A 25789-nucleotide genomic window follows, 5' to 3' on the forward strand; every position below is an offset into this window, starting at 1 on the left:
CACGTCTTCCGACACCGTGACACGGCACCACAAACCGTGACACGGCAAATTTTGTCTGCTGCGGTGTACTTCTGCTGCTAATCGAAGTTGACTGCTTCCCCTGTCTGCACTCCGCTGCTGCTGCCGGAGTGGCAAGAGGAAAATGCATGTCGTTATCTACCCTTTCCCCAAGTCAAACTAAATTTGTATACACCTAACCAACCTTATATGAATATAGGGCAAGTTAAGGGTCCATCCCAAGGGAATGCAATGATGAAAACTAAAGTCTAAGTCAAGCTACCTCGAAGTCGAAATTGAGATTATGGTTGGTACTAAAGTGAACTAAATCAAATTTAACAAGTAATCAAGGGTCGAAACACTAGGGATATGGGTTCCACATGCAAAATCAATGATAATGCTAGTTTAAAGCTCAATCAATTAATTCAAGTATTGCAATGGACAAACAATATTAGCAATCAAGAGAGTTCAAATGCTATCTCCTATAGGCCAATCAAGTGGTCACTATGAAAGGCAAACCAAGAAGAATCACAAGCAAACTCAATCAATTAGAGCAACCTTCAAATCAATTGGTCATGTCATTAAGAGTTGCAATGCAATTTAGATTAATGTTATAGGGTGATCAATCCTAATCTAATCAATCTCATGCAAAACTATGTCAACCAATTTAATTGCAACAAATCAACCAATCAAAGAGCATCAACTAGCAATTCCATTAATCAAACATGCTTCCCCCATTCCCTAGCAGCTAATCTACTCACTAATCATGATGAAATTCAAAAACAAATAACTAGAAATTGCATTGATCATCATTCTATATCAAAATCTAATAGAAATCAAAGTATTCAATAATATCAAACTCAAATCAAAGAAAAACAAGCATCAAGCAAAAATCAAATAGCAAGTAAGTAAGAGATGAAAGAAGGAAGAGATTCTCACTAATATTGATGATTGAAAATGAAGAAATCCAAACTTGATTGATCAAATGTTGATTTACAAATCCAAACCAAGAACTTCTCTCTAACTTCTCTCTAGATTCTCTCTCTAAAACTAAGCTAATGAAATATTATCAAAAAGTTAGATTCAAAAAGGAAATACAATTCTATTTATAAGCTAAGAAGAAAACGGCAGCTCCCGCGCCCTCTCCCGATAGACCCGCGCCCGCGGAGAAATGGGTACGGAACCCTCCGCGGGCTATCTGGGCAGTACCGCGCCCGCGGCATCAGGGACCCGCGCCCGTGGCAATGACACCCGCGCCCGCGGGACGATCCCCTGCTCCCAAAGGCTGATCAGGGGGTCGCGGTCTCTCTGAGTGGAGAGGCCTCTCCATTTTGCCCGCGCCCGCGGGAAGACCTCGGGGCAACCGCGGCAAGTTCCTGCCTCATTTTGACACTTTTGAGCATCTTGGGCCCGCGCTCGCGGCGTGCTGGAAATACCTTGGAGACCTCTCCGAGGCCTCTCCAAGGCCTCTCTAAGCCCTCTCTAGCCAAATGCTTCTTCCTTGCTTGATCATTGAGGTCCCGAATTGCATCCTTTGCCAAGGTGAATCTCACAATACCTACACAAGTAAACAAAGGAAGGAAATAAAAGGGAAAAAGAGCAAAATAAAGGAAAACACGATAAAAACACGAGAATCATAAAGAAAAGAGGAAAAAGGAGAAACTAAAGGAAAAAGGACCAAAACTAAGAGAAGAAAGCGTGAAAAGGGAAAGAAATAACCTAAAAGACTACCCTATGAGTGCCATAAATGACACTCATCAAATTCCCCCAAGATAGACTTTTGCTCGTCCCGAGCAAAACAAAGGCCAAGAAGGAATAAGAAGTGATTATTCGAAATAAAAAAAAAAAAGAAAAAGAGGGGCAAGAATTTACACTAGGACTCATTGTCGTAGGAATCACGGTTGTTTTTAGCTACAACTAGCCATTTTGAACCCCTAGATCGCCCTAGAGGACGAGTGATGCTCTCGTAAGGGTATCCTAAGAGTTTACCCATAACTCTCCACCAAACCCCCAAGAGGCAAACCAAAGAAAGAAAAGAAAGAGGAAAAAGGAAACAAAATCTTTACGAAATGGACTTTGCAAAGAGACTATAATTCAAATGAATAACAACCTTTCTAAAGTGAATTATGGTATGCACGTTATAAGATACCTAAGGTTGATTGAAACATAAATATGCTAAGCATAGGAACTAGTTATCACACTCCACTTTCATCCCAAACGACCTTACCGCGTTCCCCCTACTAATCTCATATCTCCCCTTAGTGAGCATCTCATAGATTCCGTGAAGGAACCGGAAAAAGATTAAAGTTTTTAGGCTACTCGACATCTTGATTTCGCATCCCCTTTCCTTAGTCCACAACCTATGATTCCCTCCACCGATGAAAGACTCAACTCCTAGGTCCAAAGGTCTTCCCCAAGGTTGTAACGTAAGGCAAGAAGGGTCAAGGTAGGCTAAAAATTTAAAATTTGGTGGTTATCCTAAAATGTGAAGCAAAGACCGGCCAAATCTCAACACCAAACTTAAGTAATCACCAAACAAAAATGTATTAACACCGCCAAGCTTATTCAAAGCAATACTCTACTAAAATAGGAACAAAAAGCGTGAACGCTTTCCCCCCCCCCCAAGCTAAAGGAAGCATTGTCCTCAATGCAAAGAGAGGTGAAAGACACTTGAAATTTTTTTTTATTTTATTTTTTTTTAATTTTCTCATACACCTTTAAAGCATTAGTCCTTGCCTCTTTCTCAATTCGGACAGCTTTTACAAATATGCACTTATTAATGTCCTTGCCTCCTCTTTTTTTTTTTTTTTTAAAGGACGGCTTTTACATAAGCATTTACCATTATTCACAAAAACAACTCAAATATGTGTACCAAATCGAACCAAACCCCAACTTCATACACCACAATCACCAAACATTGACCTTTGCTTCACAAAAACCAAAAAGAAAGAGAACGAAACAAAAGGCTCAAAATATCTAATTATGCGGCTTGAAAAGAGGAAAAAAGGTTCAAAGGGGGTAACAAGTAGGCAAATGTATCCCAAATCCAAAAAGTAAACATAAAAGGGACTATCCTAGAAAAAAGAAAATACCTCCCCGAAAAAGCTGCCTTTGTCCTTCCTAGGTAGTTCGGTCACGGTCTTAGGAATCATATGCTAAGATTCTAGATTAGGTTTGCGAAAATCAAGGATCCATGCCGCTCATGCAAGAATTTGATGAAAGCTTGAACAATTATACATCTCACATGGTTGTAGCAAAAACTCACTAAGGTTGTCAAATCAAAGATAGGGAGCAACTACCAACATGCCACAAACGAGTAGAATCCGGTTTCATGATCCCCCTAGTTCTAGACAACTATCTTAGCATGCTTTATCCTAGAATCAACCAAACGTAATCTCAAACCGTGCATATCATAATTACCTAGGAAGACTATTATTCAAAAGCAAGAGTCCATTGCATACAAGTCCAACATTCAAAAAGAGAAAGAGTAAAAAGAAAGCCTCAAAAAAATATGCACACCAACAAGAACAAAAGAAAAGGGAAAAAAAAGAAAAGATGGAAAACTAAGATAAAGATAAGAAACGGAAAGAGTAAAGGGCAAAGATGCAATCATAACACGTTTATCCCAATCGACATACAAGTGGTCTAATGGCCACATCGCCAAAGACCCCAAACACACTAGGTGTTAAATTCATACATCCTCGAACCGTTCAACTTCCCTAAATCTAATCCTAATCTAAGCAACCAAGAAAACAAAGAAGTGAAAATAAAAAGGAGTAAAATAAGAAAGGCCTCACCAAGCGTCCGTGCTAGACTAAAGTACCCAAGGAGCAAGAACGAGCTTCTCCAAAGGGTTCCGCAATCCAAATCATGAGCTACGAACAAGGTGAGTTAAAGAAAAGAAAGCTATATATATACAAAATGAAATTGTTAGTAACTTCCAAACAAAAGCAAACAATAAAACACTTAAACACTAACTATATACACAAACCTAGAAGAACCCATCATCATCAAAACCAAAATTTTTTTTCTTGTTTTTTTTTTTCAAGAAGTTCCCAAAAACATCATCCAAAGAAATAATCAACAACAAGCAACACAACAACGAGACCAATAGCCAAAATCCACCAAAAACCTTATCAAAAACTTCCCACCGAGCCCAAGGTGCCGTCCCCATGCTAACACATCCTTTTTGACCCTCCCCCCTCACAAAATGAAAGCATCGACCCCGATGCTGACAAACATGCAAAAATAGGGAAAGGGGAGAACAAAAAGGGAAACAAACATGCGAAAAGGGGACTATTGGCCACTAGGGCCGGCACCATCATCACCTCCAAAACCATCACCCCCATCCCAACCTCCGGTGAAACCGGGAGGAAACCCATAATGACCCTTAAATAGGTCTTGTTGGGATGGGGTCACTTGGTCAAAAGGCTCTTGTTGAACAAGGGGCTCGGGGTGACGGGGGTGAACATAGTAATAAGCGGGGTCACCCCTATAATCACTCCACCCCAAGACCCTATAATCATAGGGCGGGAAGTTGCGCCTTGGCACATCGGGATTCTCAACCCCTTGCCAGTAAGGGTACGTAGGGAGGCCGTCACCACCCCGGGAAGGTACCGGCCCTTGTTGGGGCGGCACATAAGGGTAGTTGGCCGGAGGTGTGACCTCCCCCCTACGTACACTAGCGTCATACAAGGCGCTAGTTTGATAAGATAAAGTTTGGTGGTCAGAAAACATACCTTGCATGCTCAATTGCATGCGTTCCATGTGGGCTCTCATGGCCTCCATTTCCCGGAGATAAGCATCTCCTTGGAAGTCTTGTTGTTGTTGTTGTCTTCTCTCTCTTCTTCTTCCTTGAGCATCCTCTTGGAAATGCTCATGTTGTTGATGAAACGGCAGTTGTTGTTGTTGTTCCTCATGTTCTTCTCCTCTTCCTTCCTCCTCCTCCTCATTGACTCTTTCAAACCCGGCTCCCTCAACAAAATTTGCATCCTCCTCCATCTCATCCTCATCTATCCTACCATTGTCCCTAGGGACCATCCAAACATTCCTAGCTTGGCAAAAGATGGAGGTAGCGGCTGGGTTAGGGAGAAGGCAATGGTGGGTATTCCTCACTAGCCAAGAGTAAGTACCGGCTCTCCTAGTACTAGTTATGAAACGGAGGGTGTTGACCTGCTTCAAACTAATCCAAATGTCTTCACTCCCTCCAACCGAAGTGCAAGACTCTAAGAACCACTCTTGCTTAAAATACCTCACTAGACGGGTCACCATGCCCCCACAATGAATCTCCCCCGTCTTAACCCCATGCATAATCTCCTTGCAACACTCCATGAAAATATAGCCAAAGTTTATCCTAGATCCCAACTCCAGCTTAGTAGCCATCCACAAAACCAAGATCTCCTCTCGAGATAACTTCCCCAAATCTTGCTTATTATAAACCGAATACCAGAGAATTCTATGGAGGATCCTAAGGGCCGGATGGATGATCTCACTAGCAAGGGATATCTTGGAGTCAAACTGCTTTTTGTGGGCTATGGTTCTCCACCAAGCAACCTCATTATACTCACTTTGGGAAAGGGAGATAAGGGGCTCGAAGATATCACCGTTTGGGTTGAAACCTAGGGCTACATTAAACTCGGCTAGGTTCATGGTGTGCTTTACATTGAAGAGTTAGAAGGAGATGATGAAGTCGATTTCCCCTACCCTATTGAATTCAAATGTGGAGAAAAACTCAATTGAAGGCTCCATGTAGGTTTGGGGGGTAGATTTCAAAAACTCACCCAAGCTTAGGTTTTCGAGGAGTACATCAAGGTCGTTATCTATGCCTAGCTTGGCCATGTCATCACGAAAATAGTGGCGGGTGGGTCTTGAAGGAGTTATGTCTTCGATAAGTACAATTACTAGATATATCAAGGATCACTATTATGGAGATAATAAGTTCATTCTATTGGGGCGTCATCCTCTGTTGCTAGACTATGAGAGATGATCTTTGGGCTAGTCAAATGGTCCAAAGCCCTTTAGAATGGATCCTATATTGGTCACACACAAGGGTATTGGGTTAAGCAAGTAAGAGGCCCATTAATGGGCCTCATGAGCAATTAACTAATCATGAATTGGATTGGGCTAGCATAGTTAGATTGGAATTAGGTTTTGGGCTTTTGACATGGGCTCTTATTTAGAGATGAGATCTATAAATAAGATCCATGCCTAGGGTTTGTAGTAAGCAGTCATAATTCACACACTGTGAATTTTGACATCAAGGCAACCAATCCCAAAACCCTAATCCTCTCTCACATTCACGGCTCTCACTCCTCCCCCCTTTGGACTCACGGCCGGCCACCCCTTGGTAGCGCGTGTGGTGGTTCGTGGTGGTTCTTGGTTAGTATGTCGCTCTTCTCCATAGAAGGTCAATTGAAGGTTTCAATTGCAACTAACTAGCATTAGTGGAGGTCTTAATCTGTGCCCGTGGACCAAGTAGAGGAATCACGCTTGAGGTTCTTTATCTCCCCTTGTTCTTGCTCGATCGCACGTGGAATCACGCTTCAAAGGTACAACTATTTGTTCTTTATGTGTTATGCATTAGATCCTTGGATTAGGTACTGTATGAATATGATTCATGTTTATTTCCGCTGCGTAGTACCTATAAACTCCTACAGTGGTATCAGTTAGCCTATTGCATTTACGCATATTGCCAATAATTTTTTGATAGTCCACAATTTTAATTCAATTAGGAGGGAGAATATTTAATTATGGGTCAATTATTATATTAAATGTGATTTAACTCTTGGAATTGATTAAATGTGATTTAATAATGCTCAAAATAGCCATGAAGAGATCCGATTTTTGCCCTATCATGCTCGAATATTTTTCGAACCCTATCCCTATTTTTCGAAAATTTCGAAACTATGAACCCTAATTTGTGAAATTTGTGTTTTGATTTTGAATTAATTCGATAGTTACGTATTCATGAATTTAATCTAGTTGATTTTATGTATAAATTGTGAATTTTGCATGATCAATTATTTGATTTAAAAGTTAAATTAAATTGGGGATTATTTTCATGAAGAACCCTAGATTTTAAAATTAGATTGTGAATTTATTTTTAATTAGATGAATTAGCATAAAAGTTATGTTTTAATTTATCATGGACCACATGAATTTTATTTAACAAAAGTTGTTGATTAAAATTGAAACAAAAAAAAAAAAGAGGAAGGATTTAAGGTACGGCAGCCGCGGCTGGGTGGCGCTGCCACGGCGACTGCCGCACCAGGTGGTCCGAAGGGAGGGGCGAGGAGGGGCAGCAGGTAGATCAAAAAGGTGCAGCAACAGCAGCACCGTGCAAAAGTTGCGCGACACTGCTGCTATTGTGCGTCGCTGCCTATAGCAGCGTACACCTCACGGTGTACGGCCACCGTGGCTAGCTTCGGCTGGCCACACCACGGTGGCTGGCGCATACATTAAAAAAACAAAAAAAAAAAAAAATTCTGTTTTGAAAATTTATTTCAGGATAATTACGAATTATTTTGAGATAAAATCGGTTTTATTTTGGATAAGTTAAAATAATTTCAAAATATGATCTTTTATTTTAAAAGATAAAATTGGTTTTATTTGGATAAGATCTTTTATTTTAGGACAAAATCAAATATTCAAAAGTTGTTATATTTGATATTATCCATATTTAAGTTGTTAAATTGGTAATTATCCAAAATTAAAGTGGTTAATTTTGGATAAGATTGATTAGGATATTCTGAGCATATTCCAAAAGGATAATAATTGATTTAAATAATGTGATTATCCCATAATTATTTTTGGATATAATTGATTTAAAATTTTGTGATTGGCTAGTAATTAGGATAGAATTTCCTAACTTTGTTAGGATAATCTTTGAGGATAAATATAATTTATCTTTTAAGATTAAAATAAGATTTGATTCTATCTCATGACTAATTTAGAATATATGATATTTTATTGATGATCATGAATAATATATGATATTATCTAATTACATTAATTAAAATATGAGATATTTAGATGCCATGTTTCCTTAATTGTGAAAATTCGATGTTGTAGTTTAGGAAAGCATGATGAGTGATTTATTATGTGGCAATTTTATAATATATGATGTTGTTTATTACTATATAATGACTAGTATGGCCCAGTAGATTGCTAAATACGATCTGCGCATCGTGATGTATTTTGTAATCTTAGTACGGTCTACGAACCGATAAAGTATTTTGTAATTTTATTTTATTTTATTTAAGCAGTAGATAGAATATAGTAGAATTACAGGTTGCAGTTAATCCAAGAAGCCCATAAAGTGAAGGCCCAAAGGAGCAAGGTGGATGAGATCCATGATGATTCAAGTGGGAGCTTTTTACTTTATTAGTTTTCTTAGGATTAGGGGCCATGCTATGTCTTATTTATGCATTCAGTATTTTATGCATGTTAGATTTTATTGATGTTTTGTGATGATGCGCTAGAGTTCACTATTTAATCACAACATAATAAATCTAGATCCCAGTAATATTGATGCAGCTTTTCCAATTAAAAACCCGACGAAAACCTTGATCGTTTATGATGGGTCGGCCCTCACCAGAGCATCATAATATATCTTGGGGAAGTGGGGGTAGGACCGCATATCTACACTTTTAATTGGTTATATTCAACAAGGTTACCTAAAGCGTTTAGAACCTTGAAGCTAAGAGTAATAATTAAACATGCGATGGTTAATTATTCAACCAAGAATTACAAGAGTTGTAATCAGTAAAGAGTTTACTCACCTTGAAAATGTAATGGTTGATTGCAGGGCCTCACTCTGGTCAATTATTGCACGAATAAAGGATCTTGGAATCACTTAATTCAAGTTGGGATCACTTAAATTGAATAGAGTGTTTTAAAGTTACCAATTTAATTCGCTTATGGTACTTTAAATTTTAAAAGCATAATTGAATTTTGCGTTTACTTATAAGTAACATATCTTTCTAATTTTATTATTATATATAATCTCCTCGATTGAAAATAAAGTTGAGAAACGTTCTCAAAAGTTTAAAAGATAATCCATAAACCTATATTCCAATTTTGCTAAGATTGTTCTAAAAGGTAAGTTTTAGAAATCCATGTCACATGTCTAAGGATGGTTTTATTCAAAATGTTTGAGTAAAATGCCAACACATCTTCATTTTGAAAAATGTTTCAAGGGATATAATGAGATGAAGAGGTACAAACCCTCTAAAAGACAAGTATAAAAGACCAATAAAATCTCTTATCTTCAATATGATTGAATATAAGAAAGTGATTGAAAATCTCTATGATCAAAAGTTGATCAAATGACAGTATTCTTCATCTACTTTATATAGAGTTTAATGCTTGATTAAACTCAAATATAAATAATGATAGAATAGACTTAGCAAAATCATGAAAAGTGCTTAAAGTAGTTGAGCAAGGTATCATTTTGAACCTAAGAGAAATGTTCTAAGTGGCTCAAATGAAAAAGTTTAGGAATATATGAGGATTGCATTAAGAAGTTATAGGCCAAGAATTGCAAACAAGTTGCTACTTCTCAAACCTAGAACTACTTACATGCTAAGTTGTTATGAACAACAAATGTTTCAAATTAAATGGATCAATTCCAATTGATTAGAAACTACCTCATATAGTTGGAAGGTAAAAGAATGGAAATGTTCCAATTTAAGAAGTATACTATAGAAATTAATTTTGCATATTGCTACTTCTTGGACATATGATGTCTTGTTTAGATCACTCATTGCACAATCTGGTTGAACTAAAGGAAGAATTTAGCTAAAGGAGGAATAAATCTACAAGTTTAGAAGCAAATTTTGCTACTTCACAAGTAGAATCTACAAGTTTGGAAGCAAAAGTTGCAACTTTACAAGTAGAACCTATATTTCACCTTGCCTTGGTATTGGCTAGAATTAAATAAATGTTATTCATTCTTGCCATTATCAAAACACCATTCAATGTTAGTAATGACTAAGCATCGAAGATTCAAAAACGTGGAATAAATGTTATTCTATGCTTCATTGAGTCATAATGTGTTTTGAATTGCTAAATAGGTTTAAAGTTCTATATGATAGAAATAGTTAAACCATTTCTATATATATAACTTGTCTCTAATATGTCAATTAATTCAAATGAAAATGAAAATTGCATGCGGAAGATCCAAAGGGATGGACTTTCAATATCATTGGATTATGAATCCATTGATATATGTAATTATCATTCTAATTTGAAATTTTGACTAAGTCACCATTTAGAGAAATGATGATGAGAACTCAAGGTCGAATACATATCGATGTAAGAAAACCAAAGGTTCAAAGGTTAGAGACGACAATGAAACTTCATTTGTGATATGATCACTACTTGTGCTTAGTTGAAACATAAGGGTGAAAATTTTGAAATGTTCAAAATGTTCAGTATGAAGTTCAGTATCAACTTGACAAGATAATGATTACACTACAATATGATTGTAATTGTGAAAATTTAAGTCAAGCCATGTACTTGGCAACACATTCAAAATATTGCAATATGATCGTAATAATGAGAATTTAAGCCAAGACCTTGATAAACATCCAAGAGTTGTGAAATCGTTTTACAACAAACTCCGAAAGAATAAAACATGTATTAAACCGTTTGATGCACGTTCGATTCCTATATAGAGCACGGGGTACTAATACACAAACCATACTTAGCACAAAATGTTTGTTGCTCAAGTAGGTGCCCTTATGGAAATTGTTCCAAAAGGTCAAGTGGGAGTAGTGTAAATCTCTAAAGAGTTCGAGAAAAGCAACAAACAAACATGGTTCAAAACCATGGTTGGTTCACCCTATGCTAAATATGCCTCCTCAAAAGGCAAGTGGGAGTATAAGAATCTTGAAAAGTTCGAGAGCCTTGAAAGAGTTCAAGAAAAGTGATTTCGGACATCTCGAAGAAATTTGAGAAGTTATCGAATAAAAGCAACAATATGAGCATGATTCACCTCATGTCACAAATGACAACGCGTGGTCTCATTATGTGTAATGGGATTAATAACCATGTGAAGGTAGTACATTCCAAGTGCACATCCTCTATTGTCGTTTCTCATTGAAAAACTAAACAAAGTTGTTGTATGAGTTTCAATTGTTGCATTCAAACCCACAATGATGACTAGCATATGTAAAACTTAGCCAAAGAAATATGATTTCATATTGACTAATGATGAGTGGCATTTATGCCACGGTTTAGTGCTCCTTTTTCGGGGTTTTTCCTCCCACTTGTAGCTTGTTTGCCCCTTTTTCCTCCCCTCGTTGTTTTCCTTTTCTTTGTTTGCTTTTCTCGTGTTTCCTTTCTTTCGTTCCCTTTTCTTGTCTCTTCTAGCTTTTTCTCGCGGGGACCTGAGCAGGGCAACTTCACAATCATTCAGTAGATGCCGCGCCGCGCCTCAGGAGAGGGCTCTCCTCCCTAAGCCGCGGGCGCGGCACCAGAAGCCGCGGGCGCGGCTATTCGAGCTGACTTGACACCTGTTGCTGTGCCGCGACCTCTCCTTGGAAGGAGATGCCATCTCCTTGGAGCCGCGGGCGCGGGTTCCCATGCCGCGGGCGCGGCTGTCTGGGTTTAGCACCCCCGTAACCCACGATGTAGAGGGCGCGGCTGCAAGCTAGAGGGCTCTTCAAGGCTTAATATTTCCGTCTTTTATGCTTCATATATATAGCCTCCTATTCAAGTTAGTATTATCATCTATCATTACTTAGAAACATTTTAGCCCTAATCTAGTGAGAGAAACTTCATTAGTAGAGAGAGAAAGTGTGGATTTCCATTGATGAACTTGGATATTGAAGAAGGAGCTTGATTGAATCGTTGTAAATCTTCATCTTCAATTAATGAGCAATCTCTTACTCTCTTTCTTTACTTTTGTATTTAGTTTTATTTGCTTGTTTTGATTTTTCCTTCATTTCTTATTGATCATGTTGATGCTTATTGATTTGATGATTGATATTGTTTTCAATATGATTTGTGAGTAGTCACCTAGCCAAGGGTGTGGGGATGGTGTAGTTGTTGATTGATTCATGCTTATGATGTTGGGGTTTTGTTAATGGTGATTAAAGTCTTTGTATGTTTGATATTCTTTAATCTTCTTGCAAGTGCACATTGTTAGTTGATTAAAGGTGAATCTTTGCTAACAAGAAACGGAAGTTGACTTAGTTAAGGTTCATTGTTATCGATAGTTCTTTGATCGCACCTTCTAATATATGGTTCTAGTGTGGAAACATGGAGGCTATGTTAGGAGAAATTGATTAACCCCGGAAGGCGGTTAGATTGAGCTTTAATTCGATATTCTTGCATGCTTAGTTTACCATTGCTTTGCTTCCGTGTTATTGCATGATCAATTGGCAACTACATCTACCTACTTCCCTTGGTGCTTAGTTCTATTGATTGTTAATCATTCTTAATCTCTAGTTTAATTTCTTAGCTTTTCACACTTCTCGTTCCGAGGTAGCTTAAGTATTAAGTAGTGAATGTGGTGTTTATGCATGTCTCCTTGTGGTTCGACCCCTATGCTTGCCTTATACTTGTATTAGGTTTGTTTAGGTGTATAAATTGTATTTGATCTAGGGATAGACAATTGACGACACGTTTATTCCCTTGTCAAATTGGCGCCGTTGCCGGGGAGACGGCTTCCATTGCTTTTTCATTACTTTATTTGAGACTATCTCATTTCTTGTTTGTTAGTATTTGTTACTACTTGTTACTTGTCAGTGCTTACGTTCTCCTTAGCTTTGTTGTATGAACAGAGGACGAACTCGCTCAAGGTCTTTGATTCCCATTGATCCGGAGCTAGAAAGATCTTTGTCCTTACTTCGAAGAGAAGCGAGAGCGAGGAGTAGAAATTCTCACACCCCAACGAAAGAAGGAGTAAGAGAATTGGAAGATACTCCACCATCTTCACCCTCAAGTAAAGACTTAGATAGCCCTAATTCGCCATCAAGTCCGGAAATCAACCCCTTTTCAATCTTTAAGTCCGAAAGTGAAGAAGGTTCTAAAATGGGAGAGAATACACCTTTGAGTCGTCATGGGGCTCCCGAAGCCTTTAGAGCCCAAAGTGGGATCCTAACCCCTACCACTCAAGCCAACAATTTCGAAATCAAGCCCAATTTGATTGCTTTAATAGAGAGGAAACAATTTTCGGGTGGAAAATTTGAGAGCCCTCATGAGCATTTGAAAGAATTTGAGAAGTATTGTGACACGATCAAAGCCAACAGAGTGACTCAAGAGTATATCCGCCTCAAGATGTTTCCATTTTCTTTAATTGGGAGAGGTCTAGAATGGCTAGAGAAGGAGGTGCCCCCTAATTCTCTCACTACTTGGGACCAAGTGACTACGGCTTTCTTGAGGAGATTTTATAACCATAGGAAGACCGCCGAGGCTCGATCTTTAATTCAAGGTTTTCGCCAAAAGAGTGGTGAGACTCTAAGTGCGGCATGGGACCGGTACAAAGAGCTTCAACGTCAACGCCCACATCATGGGATACCCAAGTATCAACTCATCCACACTTTCTATGGAGGTCTCTCACCTCAAGGGAGAACAAGCCTAGATGCCGCCGCCGGCGGTCCAATCATGAACAAAGGAGAGGATGAAGTGGAATGCATCATAGAGGAGGCCGCAAAGCATTATGATGATTGGTATGAAGGAGAAAGGGAGGCCACTTCTAGCAAAGGTGTCTATGCATTGGAGCAAGCCAACGCAATCAACAACCTTTCTTCCCAAATCTCCAAGATGGCCAAGCAAATGGACGAAATGATGAAAGAAAGGTCCAACCCTCATGGTAATACCTCCCCTTCAACCAAGGGAGGCAATGGTATGGCCACTTCTTCCCCCTCTTCTTATAATAAAATGCCTCAAGGATGTATGTTTTGCTCAAATTGTGAAACCTATGATCATGATACCTCCCATTGTGTGTATGCTTGTGAAGTTCAACCCCCTCCCTATGAACATGATGATAATGTAGAAGATGTCAATGCTATGAATTTTGCTCCTAGAATGGAAAATGTAGGGAACTTGAGGCCAAACTCCAATCAAATGGGGAATTGGAATCAAGGTGGAAACCGTGGTTGGAACCAAAGTGGTGGTGGTTATGGTAACCAATACCATGGTGGGGGAGGCCCTTCCAATTTCAATGGAAGAGGCTACTTTAACCAAAGGGGGTATGGCTACCAAAACCAACAACCCAACTCCCGATACCATGACCATCAAAATCAAAATTTTGGTGATCAAGGTAACATGGGAAACAATCGACAAAGCAATGTTCCCAACCAAGGCACCGGAGGCAATAGGGGCCAAAATGTTTTTAACTATGCCCAAACCAATAGGCCTCCGGGTTTCCATCAAGCCCAACTTCCTCCACCTCAACAACCTCTTCAAATCAAGACCCCTCCTAATGATCCCGTGATGGCTAAGCTAGATGCCATCATGAAAATGCATGAGGAGGAAAAGAAGAGAAATGAGGAGGATAAAAAGCGAGCCAATGCTCATATGAAAATGCTTGAAACCCAAATTGCCCAACTTGCTTCCAATTCTTCTTCTTCTTCTTCTTCCTCTATCCCTAGTCAAGGAGTCAACCCAAAACCTTTGTATGCCGTGACAACAAGGAGTGGAAAGGTAGTAGGGAGTGACCCCTTAGTTGAGGAGGAACCTCGAAATGAAGTAGAGTTAGAGAGGGGGGATGAGAGAACCAAGGAACCTTCTAATGTTGAGAGGGAGAAGGATGTTGAGGTTCAAAAGGAAAAAGAGACCACCCCCTTGCCCCTAAATCTCCAACCTAGAGAGGAGAGGCTACCTTTTCCCCAAAGATTTGTGAGAGCTAAGCTTGATGCTCAATTTGGGAAGTTTTTGGATGTGATCAAGAATTTGCATGTTTCCCTTCCTTTTGTAGATGCTATGAAACAAATTCCCCATTACTCTAAGTTTTTGAAAGATCTATTGAGTGGGAGAAGGGAGTGTGAAACGGTGAGCTTGACCGCCAATTGTAGTGCAATCCTTTCCAACAAACTTCCCGCCAAGTTGAAGGATCCGGGTAGTTTTTCCATCCCTTGTTCTATTAATGGCATTGAGTTTGACAAAGCTTTGTGTGATTTAGGAGCAAGTGTGAGCCTCATGCCCTACTCCGTCTACCAGAAGCTTAGTGTAGGAACCCTTTCCCCCACTAACATTACTCTCCAACTAGCGGATCGGTCCATTAAATTTCCCATGGGTAAGGTTGAGGACATTCCCCTTAGGGTAGGAAAGTTCACATTCCCCGTGGATTTTTATGTGCTAGAGATGGATGAGGATGAAGGGATTCCTATTATCTTGGGTAAGCCGTTTTTAGCCACCTCTAGGGCCATCATTGATGTAAAGGAGGGCAAAATATCTTTGAAAATTGACAATGATTCAATTGAGTTTGATTTGAATAATGTCATGCAACAACCTTCCTCAAGTGGTGAATGCTTTAGAGTAGATGTTCTAGATACCATATTTAGTGAATTTTCTCGTTCTCATATGCATGCTTCTAACGATCCCCTAGAAAGTGTATTGTTGAATGATTCTAAGCTAGGTGCTCACAAGGACGACATTCAATTCTATGAGGATTTGCTAGAGGAAAGCAAGAGCGAGCGCATGGATGAGAGCATGGAGGAGGAGGCTTTTCACACCCATGACCTCTTTCAAGTTGAGGAAAGAGAGGAGAGCACCAATGGTAAGGGAGTACCAAAGGTAGACTTGAAACCTCTACCTTTGGGCTTGAGGTATGAATTTCTTGGTTCCAATAAGTCTTTCCCCGTAATTGTTAATTCCAACCTAACGGAGGAGCAAACCTCCCTCTTGATCAATGTTTTGAAAAAACACAAGAAAGCTTTAGGCTATACCATTGATGACATCAAAGGTATAAGTCCTTCTTTATGCATGCACAAAATTGATCTATAGGGAGATGCCAAACCCGTTAGGCAAAGGCAAAGGAAGCTTAACCCTTCCATGCAAGAGGTTGTGTGGAAGGAAGTGGCTAAGCTTCTTGATGCGGGAATTATATACCCAATTGCTCATAGTGATTGGGTATCTCCCGTGCAAGTTGTGCCTAAGAAAGGGGGAATGACGGTAGTGAAAAATGATCATGATCAACTAGTCCCCACTAGGCTTGTAACCGGTTGGTGCATGTGCATTGACTATCGCCAACTCAACACAAGTGCATGCAAAGATCATTTTCCATTACCGTTCATTGATCAAATGTTGGAGAGGCTTACAAAGCATTCCTTCTATTGTTTTCTTGATGGTTATTCGGGATTTTTCCAAATCCCGATTGACCCCAAGGATCAAGAGAAGACGACTTTCACTTGTCCCTACGGTACTTATGCGTATCGTAGGATGCCTTTTGGGCTTTGTAATGCTCCCGTAACATTCCAACGTTGTATGATGTCTATTTTCAGTGATACGATTGAGGATGAGATAGAGGTCTTTATGGATGACTTCTCCGTTGGAGGAGCCACCTATGAAGATTGTCTATCTAATTTATCTCGTTGCTTAGAAAGATGTGAGAGGGCTAACCTCGTGTTAAATTGGGAAAAGTGCCATTTTATGGTAGAAAGTGGGATTGTTCTTGGGCAAAAAATTTCCCATGCCAGCATTGAGGTTGATAGAGCCAAGGTAGAGGTCATTGAGAAACTTCCTCCCCCCACCAACGTGAGGGAAGTGAGGTCTTTTCTTGGCCATGCCGGGTTCTATCGGCGTTTTATAAAAGACTTTTCTTTGATTGCAAAGCCTCTCACATCCCTATTGCAACAAGATAAATAATTTATATTTGATGATGCTTGTCAAGAATCTTTTTGTAGGTTGAAAGAAGCCCTTTGCACCGCCCCTATTGTCCAAGGTCCGGATTGGTCTCTTCCATTTGAACTCATGTGCGATGCAAGCGACGAGGCTATTAGTGCGGTTCTTGGGAAACTTCATGTCATGCATTATTTGTACAAAACTCTCAATGACGCCCAACGAAACTACACAACCACCGAGAAGGAATTCTTAGCTGTTATTCACTCATTTGAGAAGTTTAGAACCTACCTCATTGGTTCTAGGACAATTGTGTACACCGACCATTCGGCTCTCAAATATTTGATAGGGAAGAAGGAAGCTAAACCAAGGTTGTTGAGATGGGTTTTAGTTCTCCAAGACTTTGATTATGAAATGAGAGATAAAAAGGGAGCCGAGAATGTGGTGGCGGATCACCTTTCAAGGTTGGGCGGTGCAAGGTTCAAGGATGATGGTTTTCCAATAGAGGATGCTCTAAGGGATGATGTCCTATATGTTCTTGAGGTGAAGTCGGCTCCATGGTATGCGGATATTGTGAATTACCTGGCTTGTGGTGCCATACCTCCGGATTTCACTTCACAACAACGTCGAAAGCTCAAGCACGAGGCAAAGAGATATATTTGGGATGAACCGATTTTGTTGAAGAGAGGGGTTGATGGGTTGTTGAGGAGATGCGTTCCCGACGATGAGTTTCAAAGTGTTCTCCATATGTGCCACTCCTCTCCTTGTGGTGGGCATATGAGTGCTCAGAAAACCGCCTCAAAAGTTCTCCAATCAATGCTCTTTTGGCCTTCCTTATTCAAGGACTCTTGGAAATCTGTCAAGACTTGCGATAGATGTCAAAGGGTGGGGAATATTTCGAGAAGGGATGAAATGCCACAAAACCCCATCCTTGAGCTTGAAGTTTTCGATGTGTGGGCGATAGATTTCATGGGCCCTTTTATCTCCTCAAATGGGAACAAATATATTTTGGTTGCCGTTGACTACGTGTCTAAATGGGCGGAGGCCGTAGCTTCTCCAACAAATGACTCAAAAGTGGTGGTTAACCTTTTCAAGAAAGTGATCTTCCCAAGATTCGGTGTTCCGAGGGCGATTATTAGTGATGCGGGGTCACATTTCAAACACCACACCTTCGTGCGACTACTTGAGAAATATGGGGTATCTCACAAGCGGGGGCTTGCTTATCACCCCCAAACAAGTGGTCAAGCGGAGGTCACAAATAGAGAGCTCAAAGTGATCTTGGAGAAGACAGTTGCCAGAACGAGGAAGGATTGGTCCTCTAAGCTCATTGATTCTCTATGGGCTTATAGGACCGCTTTCAAGACGCCAATTGGGACCACCCCTTACAAGCTTGTTTATGGGAAGAATTGTCATTTTCCCGTGGAGATGGAGCATCGTGCTCATTGGCCGATCAAGCAAATTAACTTGGATCTCCATAGTGCGGGGGAGCAAAGGCTTTTAGAGTTGCATGAGTTAGAGGAATTGAGGTTTAGTGCCTATGAGAATGCAAGTATGTATAAGGCAAGATCAAAAGCGTGGCATGACGCTCAAATCATCAAGAAAGATTTTGTCAAAGGGCAAAAGGTGCTCCTCTTTAATTCGAGGTTGAAGCTCTTCCCGGGCAAGCTCCGATCAAGATGGAGTGGGCCATACATTGTTACGGAGGTGTTTTCGTATGGTGCTTATGAAATTTTCCAAGATGTCCACTCCCCTTTCAAAGTCAACGGCCACCGCCTCAAGCCTTATTTTGAAGGATTCCCAAGTGATGAACCTATTTCGGTTACTCTAATTGATGTGCATCATCAATTCCGCCCCCCTTAATCATCTCGATGAACGTCGAGCTAACGACGCTAACCAAAAGCGCTTCCGGGAGGCAACCCGAGCTTCTAACCCTCTTCTACTTTCTTCTCTTCATGTTGCTTTCATTTTTCTATTTACAACTTTGGATTAGTATGATTTGTGAGTTTTGGTTGTATTTGTGCTTTGATAACCGGTGCATTTAGCATGGTAGCATGGAGTTTAATTTTCAATTTGTTTTGGTTTTCTTTTGCTATTTGTAGGTACTTGGCTCATGGTACATGTATGGTTGGGTTTTGGGGACCCTATGGTGATGATTTTTGAGCTAAATTCGGGTTAAGAGAAAAAGGAAGAAATGTTGAACTATTAAAGAAGCTGCGGGCGCGGCTCTTAGAGGAGAGGGCGCGGGGCTAGGAGGTCAGAGGTTCCAATTCCTTCGGTAGAAGGCCAGCCGCGCCCCAGGAGAGGGCTCTCCTCCCTGACCCGCGGGCGCGGCATCACAGCCCGCGGGTGCGGCTGCCAGAAGACCCGCGGGCACGGCCCCGCGGGTTCTACAGCGATTTCTTCGGCTTTTAACAGCAGCCCCGACTCTATTCTCCCATTTTTTTGACTTCTTCATCTCATTTCTCAATCTCTCTCTAAAAACCCCCCAAAACCCCAACCCTAACTACTTTAAATCCATCAATTTCACTCCTAAAACTCACAAATTTTTCCTTAAATCATCAAATTCATGTTCCATTTCCACTTTCCATCATCAAAAATCCAAAAAAATTGATTTTTCCACCATTGTTACTCCTTGAAGAATTTTGGGTGGTCTTGTTCTTGGAAGCTAGTTGGAGGAGATTCTTGGCTTCACTGTTGGTATAATTCTCTCCTTTCTAGTTTTTATTGAACTATTATACAATTTTGGATGAATTTCATGATAAATTTTTGAGTTTTTGATTTGGAAATTATTATGTATGGTTTGGTGATTTTTGTTGTTGGTATTGTTCTAACTTTTGATTGATTGGTTTTGTGAGTTGTTTGTTGGAATTATTTGTTGTGTTCTTGGTTAATTTGCATGGTCTTGTGAAGTATTTTGTTTGTGGTGGTTGCTTGGTGTATTTGTGGTGGTTGTGTGGTGTTTCTTGTGGTTGTTGGTTCATTTGGAGTGAGACTTTGGTGTAGTTCTCCTTGAGAAGGAAGAGAAAAAGAAAAAAAAACAAGGGAGAAAATGGAGGTTGGTAGTAGTTCAAAGAAGAGGAAAAGTGGAAGGGAACCTAGAGGATCATCCTCTCAAGCAGAACAAAATGTGGAACCCCCACAACCTTTGCCTCCCCTAAAATTCTCCAACCGACAACACCGAGCTAATTATGATGTCCTCCAATCCCGAAAACTCCTTCCCACCAAACACTACGACCAAACAATAACCACCAAGCTTAGTGTTGACGAACAATGTTGGTTCCTCTTCAACAACCTAGGGCTAACCGACTTTGTCACCAAGACATACAACACCTACCGAGAACCTACCCTTGAGTTTCTCGCCTCCTTTGAGAAACACACCTCGCGGAACAACAACATCTCCGTCTCTTTCCAACTCTTCAACAAAAAAGAGACAATGTCCCTCCACAAGTTCAATGAATACCTTGACCTCAACCCCAATGCCGACATCCTCCTACCCGAATATGCCCAACTCCCGGACTACAACCCCCGCCGATGGTGGAAACATATCTCCCGGCATAACAACTTTGATGCCAAGTATTCCTTGGCAAGTGAAATCATGCATCCGGCCTTGAGATTGCTACACCGCATACTTGGGTATATGGTTTTCAACAAGCAAGACTTGGGGAAGATTACTTTGGAGGAGATTAGAATACTTTGGCTAGCAACTATGCCGGATTTGGGGCATAGAGTCAACTTGGGGTTCATCTTCACTCAATGTATTGAAGCCATTGTCTCAGGTGCCAAGAGTGGAGAGATTCATTGTTGAGCTATGGTGACTAGGTTGTCCATAAAGTGAGGCCATGAGGAAAAGTTGAGGTGATGCACCATAGTGGGAAAAGGGGATGGAAGTGATATCTTGCTTGATGAGAAGCAATTGAAGACAATGCAATTCATCCGGGGCATCAAGGGAGTTGAGGGAGTGTGGAGCCTCCTTGTCTCTCGCCAACATCATTGCTTCCTACTGAGACCGGAGTACACCTCTCATACAAGAGAGGGAGCACAACACCCTTGGTGGGTGAGGAAGGATTCGGGGGTGCTCCCTAACAATGTGAATGTTGATTTAGAAGAGGTGTTTGAGGAGGATGATGTGATTGGGATGGAAGGAGAAGAAGAGGATGAAGTAGCGGAGCAACAACAACAGCATTTCCAACAACAACAACAACAACAAGGAAGAAGAAGAAGGCAACAACAACAACAACAACAACCCGATTTCCAACAAGATATGGCGGCTATGAGAGCGCAAATGGAAAGCATGCAACTTTGCATGCAAGGTATGTATGCCTCTTACCAAAACAATTCTTTTCAAACTAACGCCTTATATTACTTGAGTGTGCGTAGGGGGGAGGTCGACCCTCCTATTAACTATCCATACACACCGCCCCAACAAGGGCCCGTGGCGTCATGGAACGGTGACAACCTCCCTACGTACCCTTTCTGGCAAGGTATTGAGAACCCCGATGTGCCTAGGCGTAACTTCCCTGACGAGTCCGGTCACTATGATTACCGTGTCTCGGGTGGGAGTGATTATAGAGGTGACCCCGCTTACCACTATGTTCACCCCGAGCACCCCGCACCATTGGTGCAACCCGAGCCCTTCGATCAGTTGACCCAGCCCCAGCTTGACCTTTTCCGTGGTCACTATGGGTTCCCCCCGGTTATACCGGTGGTTGGGACCCTCATGGGCCCCCACCCTCCCCACCTAGGGATGATGGTGCTGGCCCTAGTGGCCACTAGTCCCCCCTTGTTTGCATGTTTCCCTACCCCTTTTGGTCCCCCCCTTATTCTTTTCATTTGCATGTGAAGCATCGGGGTCGATGCTCTTATTTAGTGTGGGGGGGGAGTATTTGAATCAAAAGGGAGTATTTTCGAGTCAGTGTGGGGGAAGGCATTAAGGACTCGTGGGAAGGTTTGAAAAGCTTTTGTTGGGAAGTCATGTTTTTAAGCATCGGGTTGTAGTTGGAGTTGTGTGGTATTTCCTTTGATGATGATGAGTTAATGATGATGATGCTTTTGATTATGATTTCGATAGTTAGTTCGTCCATGGGCCAAGTTTTTAGTGTTCTTTTGTTTTTCTTCCCCATTCTACTAACTCTTTTTCTTTGTTTAGTGTTCGCTTTTGTTTTCTTTTCTCTCTCTTATGTAGCCTTGAAGAACGATGGAAGCAACTCTTGGAGCTTTGGTAAATGGTTTGGTTGCTCTATTTTTCTTTAAGAGACGTTTGGGTGAGATCTTTCCTTTCCCCTTTCTCCTTTTTCTTTGTGTGCTTAGTTTAGGTTTAGTCTAGGAAGAGTTGAATGGTTCGAGGTTGTTTGATTTGGTTCTAAGGAACCTGGGATCGTTGATGTTGTATTCGACGATCATTGTATGTCGATTGGGATTTATGTGATTTGCATGCCTCTTTTACGAACCCTTTTGATCTCTTCCTTTGTCTTTGTGTGTTGTTTTTCCCTTTCTTTTGTGTGACATTCATGATCATGACAAGTGAAATCTTTTTTTTTCTTTCCGATGAGAATTTGCTCGTTCATTTGGAAATGTGGACCTATATGCTTTTGTTATGACATATTTTTGAATGCTTACCTTCCTAGTTGAAGAGGGTCTTCACGGTTTGAGAGTGCTTAGGGTTGAACTAGACACATTTTAAGCTAAGGTAGCCCAGTTTAGAACTCTTGAGGACGTTTGAACCCCTAGTTCACGGGAAAGTGGTAAGATGGTGTTGCTCTCCGTAGTGAATAGGATTCCCTTGGTTGGTAATTGCTTACTTTCATATCCCATGTGAGCGTTTATTGTTCAAGCCTCCATCACTTTTGTTGAGCGGCATTTTGGATCCTTAACTATGCGTGTCTTAATCCTTGTGTTGGTATCTAGCTCCCAAGACCGTGATCATATAACTCTAGAGGAGGAAGAGAGCATCTCTTCTCATTTTTCTTTGTTTTCCTTGTGTTTTGTTACAAATTTGGTTTTTTATTTTACATGTACCTTCTTGCTAGCCCTGTTGAGCCTTATTTCCCCTTTCTTGGTTAAACCACGTTACAAACCTAGCGGCCTATATTCTACCAACCCTTGTAGTTAGTGAAGCATAGGCTTGTGAGGTTCGAGTTTGAGAGTCTTGATTTTAAGCAAGGAAGTTGTGCAATTTGGTTCGAATGAGGTCTTGAAAGTCTATTCATGAAAAAGTGTGCAAAAGGTTTGGCAAGGAAGTTGTAATCTATGAAAACCAAACATCATTCAAAAAAAAAAAAAAAAAAAAAAAAAAAAAAAAAAAAGAAGAAAAAAAAATATAATAATAATGAGGAAAGAAAGAAAAGAAATTGAGAAGGAAAAATTGAGTTGAATGAAAATCTTGCAAAAAAAAAAAAAAAAAAAAAAAAAAAAAAAAAAAAAAAAAAAAAAAGTAGTATTGTCATGTAGCTTGTATTGAAGGTTGTGATTTGAAGCTTAGGTTAGATTCCTATGTTGTTATTGAGAGATGACCACTCTTATGCTTCACTTAGGAGTTTCCACCAAAGTTTTCAAATTAATTCCCTACCTTAACCCTTAGCCATGACATTACAACCCTAACTTAGACCCTTGGACTTTAGAGGGGCGTGGTCAAGGAAACGGTGGAGGGAGATGGATTTCAACCCTATGGAGAGAGTACGCATGGTTGAGATGTCGGGATAACCTCATTGTTCCACGTAGAATTATTTTTCCGGTTCCCTCGAGGAATCATGAGGAGCCAACTAGGGGATGAATTGAAGCTAGCGGAAAGAACGTGGACCGTCTTGGATGGGGCTAGGGCGGAGGATGAAATCATTAGTTCTCTATGCTTAGCTTAAGTTTGTCTTTTTCAACCTTGAGCATCTTATAGCGTGCTTTCCCTCTTGAATTTAGAAAGGTAAGTATTCTTTGATTGGTGTCCCTATACTTGAGTCCAAACCGAGCGTTTCTCACCATGGTACTTGACTGATTTTCTCAAACCTTGTCATGTCATGATTGTTGTGATGTGTTTTCTTGTGCTTAGGCTTCCTTTGCTTGAGGACAAGCAAGAGGCAAGTGTGGGGGAATTTGATGAGTGGCATTTATGCCACGGTTTAGTGCTCCTTTTTCGGGGTTTTTCCTCCCACTTGTAGCTTGTTTGCCCCTTTTTCCTCCCCTCGTTGTTTTCCTTTTCTATGTTTGCTTTTCTCGTGTTTCGTTTCTTTCGTTCCCTTTTCTTGTCTCTTCTAGCTTTTTCTTTTGTTTTGTAGGACTTTGGCCCTTCCGGATGAACCATTGAAGGCTTGGCTAGACTTGTATGGAGGATGATGTTGATCAAAGATGGAAGATAGGCAGAGCAGGGGAGCCGCGGGCGCGGAGCCTGGTGCCGCGGGCGCGGGGACCTGAGCAGGGCAACTTCACAATCATTCAGTAGATGCCGCGCCGCGCCTTAGGAGAGGGCTCTCCTCCCTAAGTCGCGGGCGCGGCTATTCGAGCTGACTTGACACCTGTTGCTGTGCCGCAGCCTCTCCTTGGAAGGAGATGCCATATCCTTGGAGCCGCGGGCGCGGGTTCCCATGCCGCGGGCGCGGCTGTCTGGGTTTAGCACCCCCGTAACCCACGATGTAGAGGGCGCGGCTGCAAGCTAGAGGGCTCTTCAAGGCTTAATATTTCCGTCTTTTATGCTTCATATATATAGCCTCCTATTCAAGTTTGTATTATCATCTATCATTACTTAGAAACATTTTAGCCCTAATCTAGTGAGAGAAACTTCATTAGTAGAGAGAGAAAGTGTGGATTTCCATTGATGAACTTGGATATTGAAGAAGGAGCTTGATTGAATCGTTGTAAATCTTCATCTTCAATTAATGAGCAATCTCTTACTTTCTTTCTTTACTTTTGTATTTAGTTTTATTTGCTTGTTTTGATTTTTCCTTCATTGCTTATTGATCATGTTGATGCTTATTGATTTGATGATTGATATTGTTTTCAATATGATTTGTGAGTAGTCACCTAGCCAAGGGTGTGGGGATGGTGTAGTTGTTGATTGATTCATGCTTATGATGTTGGGGTTTTGTTAATGATGATTAAAGTCTTTGTATGTTTGATATTCTTTAATCTTCTTGCAAGTGCACATTGTTAGTTGATTAAAGGTGAATCTTTGCTAACAAGAAACGGAAGTTGACTTAGTTAAGGTTCATTGTTATCGATAGTTCTTTGATCGCACCTTCTAATATATGGTTCTAGTGTGGAAACATGGAGGCTATGTTAGGAGAAATTGATTAACCCCGGAAGGCGGTTAGATTGAGCTTTAATTCGATATTCTTGCATGCTTAGTTTACCATTGCTTTGCTTCCGTGTTATTGCATGATCAATTGGCAACTACATCTACCTACTTCCCTTGGTGCTTAGTTCTATTGATTTTTAATCATTCTTAATCTCTAGTTTAATTTCTTAGCTTTTCACACTTCTCGTTCCGAGGTAGCTTAAGTATTAAGTAGTGAATGTGGTGTTTATGCATGTCTCCTTGTGGTTCGACCCCTATGCTTGCCTTATACTTGTATTAGGTTTGTTTAGGTGTATAAATTGTATTTGATCTAGGGATAGACAATTGACGACACGTTTATTCCCTTGTCAACTAAGAGTTCTAAAATATTTATTTTGGAACATGATGATTATGCAAGTAATAAGGATGATTTGACAAGTTATAACTCCAAGTGGTTTAAAACCAGGAAATCTGAAATAGATTCTAAGTCTGTAAGCAAGTGTATGACACTTGAATAATTTGCCTAAATTGGGTGAAACCCATTGTAAGCAAAGCAGACAAGAAAGAAAAATGTTTTCTAACTAAAGCAAGGACTTGTTAATGGATTCAACAAATTCATAGTATGACTATGATTACGATGAAACCTTTACATTAGTCATGTTGCAAAGATCTATTAAAGATACTTTAGTGATTTCTACCTTATAGGATTTGGTAGATGGATTTTAAAACACTTTCTTGAAATTG

The 25789-nt window shown here is 40.4% G+C and overlaps 1 non-coding gene across 1 annotated transcript; it reads right to left on the reverse strand.

Moving 5' to 3' along the window:
* Window positions 1-13414: 13414 nt before the first annotated feature.
* LOC145612861 (small nucleolar RNA R71) lies at window positions 13415-13520 on the reverse strand. The gene has a single exon (XR_014106772.1). It is a non-coding gene; the product is annotated as a small nucleolar RNA R71 (small nucleolar RNA).
* Between the last annotated feature and the right edge of the window lie 12269 nt (window positions 13521-25789).

This window comes from Chenopodium album, chromosome 24, assembly GCF_948465745.1.
Source record: "Chenopodium album chromosome 24, dcCheAlbu1.1, whole genome shotgun sequence".
Taxonomy (NCBI): domain Eukaryota; kingdom Viridiplantae; phylum Streptophyta; class Magnoliopsida; order Caryophyllales; family Amaranthaceae; genus Chenopodium; species Chenopodium album.